General features: G+C 44.1%; 1 pseudogene; it reads right to left on the bottom strand.

Annotated features, from left to right (window-relative positions):
* Window positions 1-197: 197 nt before the first annotated feature.
* LOC130391668 (RNA-binding protein 25-like) lies at window positions 198-962 on the bottom strand (annotated as a pseudogene).
* Window positions 963-3,845: the final 2,883 nt, after the last annotated feature.

Raw genomic sequence — 3,845 nt, 5'->3', positions numbered from 1 at the left:
TTACCGATGCTAATCAACGGTTTCAATCAACTCGCAAATGATTCAAACATATTATAAATGAATGAGGAAAATAATAATAAGAATACAAATAAAGCTCCCCTCTCTCTCTCTCACTCTCTCTGTCTCTCTTTCTCTCTCTCCCCCTCTCTCTGCCTGTAAGAGCAATGCTACCAATTAGGGAAGTCAACACTACGTTATTACCAGTTCAAGGTAATGCTCTCTCTCTCTCTCTCTCTCTCTCTCTCTCTCTCTCTCTCTCTCTCTCTCTCTCTCTCTCTCTCTCTCTCTCTCTCTCACTCTCTCTCTCTCTCTGTCACTCTCTCTCTCTCTCTCTCTCTGTCACTCTCTCTCTTTCTCTGTCACTCTTTCTCTGTCACTCTCTCTCTTTCTCTCTCTCTCTCTCTCACTCTCTCTCTCTCTCTCTGTCACTCTCTCTCTTTCTCTGTCACTCTCTCTCTTTCTCTGTCACTCTTTCTCTGTCACTCTCTCTCTTTCTCTCTCTCTCTCTCTCTCTCTCTCTCTCTCTCTCTCTCTCTCTCTCTCTCTCTCTCTCTCTCTCCCTCTCTCTCTCTCTCTCTCTCTCTCTCTCTCTCTCTCTCTCTCTCTCTCTCTCTCTCTCTCTCTCTCTGTCACTCTCTCTCTCTCTCTCTCTCTCTCTCTCTCTCTCTCTCTCTCTCTCTCTCTCTCTCTCTCTCTCTCTCTCTCTCTCTCTCTCTCTCTCTCTCTCTCTCTCTCTCTCTCTCTCTCTCTCCCAGCAGCCTTTTCAGTATGGATCCCTCCTTAACCTTGCTGCCTCAATGCTTCCCTTGCATTCCAGTTGGTCTGAGCCTTTTACAGCGGCCTCGACGCCACCGGAAACATTGATTAAGTCACACACCGCGCGAGATGGCGCCCTAATTACTTGAGGCAAACCAGTCCAACAACAGTTGGGAGTCAAAGTCTCGAAAGGGCATTTGTGTCATGACGCTGCGTGGTTATAACAAGGCCCTTATGGAAATGCGAACGAAATGCGCCTTTTAACCTCCGGTAAATGTCAGCGCACAATCTTGCATCAATCTTACGGAACAAATCAATTGGAAAGAAACACAGAGACCCTGGCAGCCCTACGCTGAGAGGACGGGGGTCTGATCACCACGTCAGCCCGGGTGAGGGGTATCGTCTGAAACGAGCCATGGGACACCCAAGCTGTCCCCTAATCAGACCAGCAAGGGGGTCAGATGCAGCATCAAACAACGCTGAGCTGTCACTTTTGCTCTGGTCTGATGCCAAAACACTCCCCCAACTCCCCCACACACACACACTGCCCCTCTGCTCCCCTCCCCCACCCCCCAAACCCGGGCTCCTCGTATTTCCCACGACTCCACTCTCTCCTGTGGAACTAGCTGGTGCTCAGGACGACTCCATCCATTGGGCGGACAGCTGGGCCACGCCTTTTACTGATGTTTCAGCCAATCAGCATCCACGCCCCCATTCAGTCAGTGTGTGCATGGGGGTGTGTGTATGTGTGTGCATGTGAGTATGTGAGTGTGTGAGTGTCTGTGTGTGTGTGTGTGTGTGTGTGTGTGTGTGTGTGTGTGTGTGTGTGTGTGTGTGTGTGTGTGTGTGTGTGTGTGTGTGTGTGTGTGTGTGTGTGTTATGCATTGTAGCCATGACAACACCACTCGATCATTAAAGATCCTCCCCTTTGTCTCAATGTCTGATTAATTCTGTGGCTGTAAGGGGCGTAAGAAGCATTTAAGAACCTGAGGGGGGGACCACTTAGTTACTTGTAGTCTGCAACCTCAAACCTCAATGCACAGAGAAATGGGGGAGCTAAGCCGGTTGGGTCAGAAAGGACCCAGTACACTATTCAGGTATGCACGCCCCATGGCAGAAAGGAGCACATTGCTCTCTATCATATCATAAATAGATTCTCAAAGCTGCATACAAATGACTTACTCTGCCTCCTTTTATATATTGGCACAGCCGGAGGTAGTATAACTATTTAATTTAAATTCTAATCACACCGATTATATGGAATTGAACGTTCCCATTGGTCACCTCTTCATATATGGGCTCAACGTGTTACAATGGGGGACTGGCCCCCAAGGTGCGTTACGTAATGCTAGCAATGTCCCAATATAATCAGAGCCAAGAAAATCCTTCACTCGCCTTGTGTAAGCATCCGCAATCTTAGTATTTGCAAAGTAAACATTTGAAACTAAATCATATTCAAATATAATGTACAATTCTGAATGCTGTGAACTACAACTGTGAACATTGTTACATTACATTTTCCATCCATTAGTAATAATTTATTCTGCAGTACATTTTGTGTGGGTTTACATTATCTGTGTGCCTTATTATTCATTTGAAATCAGGGCTACAAAATGTTTGTATTGCAAAACAGTTCTGTTTGTGTTTACGCTGTAATTACATTCATCAAGGTCCCTTTGGGATTGTACTAAGGCTTGTGTGAAAACGTGTAATTGTCTTGTTTTACGGTATTGTGGAGGAGCATGTTATTTACATCACAAACTCTTGCATCCTATCGACCTGAATAGGCATGAAACAGTCATTTTAAATTCACCACATTACCTTTCAACTGTTTTTTTTACAGCATTTTACAGCTTTTTTATTTCAATGTTTCCACCTGTATTGTGTCAAGGGTAGTTTTTATAAACAAATGTACATATTATTTTATTCATATCTTTATATCGTCTTACTAACTTGTGTGGCTGAAAGGTTCCAAATGCCAATCACCAAAATTGAAGTTTTTAATAATGGTTGAATGATGGCTGTTTGATTCCATAGGACTTTGGGAAAAAGGCTGCTGTTTTCTGAGGAGACATAAAACATTTGAGGACTTTATACCAAGACTCATCTATCTTGGTATAAAGATCTTTCTTCTGGGAAATACTGAGAAAAGCTAAGATTTTATTAACGAGAGAAAGAGTCAACACTGTTGAGGGGGCTTCATTTACAGGGATTGTCAGTAACTTGTTCCGGCGTTGATTCATCCAAAAGGTTCCTCTGTGAAGTCGAAGCAATTACAAATCCAGCAGCAAGCCATCTTTTTAAATGTATCACATTTCCAGACAGATGAATAAGATGTCTTACACAGTCCTACTGCGTACTTCATTAAAACAGAGTCTCTTTTTGAGACACCTGAGGAGCAGGAGAGAGACACCAGCGCCATGTGTGCTGAGAAGAAACGGTTCTGCCACGACTCTTTTGATGATCTTGTCTAGGTAGGTGGCGGTCTCGTGTGGCGCTTCAACGTTTGCTGATTTTAAATTAAATTCATTATTATTAGCCAAGATGAAATAACAGTTTGCTCCACAGAAACCAGCCCAGAGCTGAGCAAGAATCAACTTGACATGCTGGACCAGTGTATTGAGAGATGCAGGTGGGTCTGCCTTCCATTGAAAATCCTTTCGAAAATAAGACAGAAGACCTTATCAACACAAGGATTATGACTGGAACATCTGCATTATATTATGCCCCACTGCATTATAGTGTCGGATACAAAGCAACTGACTTAAACATACATAAAGAATGAGCACTGTAGTGTAGCACTTGATAAGCGCATGTGGTATCCAGTGAAGAGCATTAATGTTACCTTGACTTTGCAGTGCTCCAGCACATCTATTCCCCAATGTAATAATGACGAGACCGCACTAAGCCCAGGCCAGGCCACAGACCACGTGACCACTCCACGCCTGCAAACCTCCAGCCAGGTTTTAAAAGAATGAGTCTCCTTATGTTCGTGGGTTTCTTCAAATGTTATACCTCTGGCATTCTCAACTCCAGTTGTTATTGTTTTTGTTGTCGTCATCTCCAGACGTTGTAGGGTTTGAAAGCTT

Source organism: Gadus chalcogrammus, chromosome 11, assembly GCF_026213295.1.
Source record: "Gadus chalcogrammus isolate NIFS_2021 chromosome 11, NIFS_Gcha_1.0, whole genome shotgun sequence".
NCBI classification, from domain to species: domain Eukaryota; kingdom Metazoa; phylum Chordata; class Actinopteri; order Gadiformes; family Gadidae; genus Gadus; species Gadus chalcogrammus.
The sequence above is the reverse complement of the archived record's forward strand: the minus strand, read 5'-3'. Positions and strand labels throughout refer to the sequence as shown.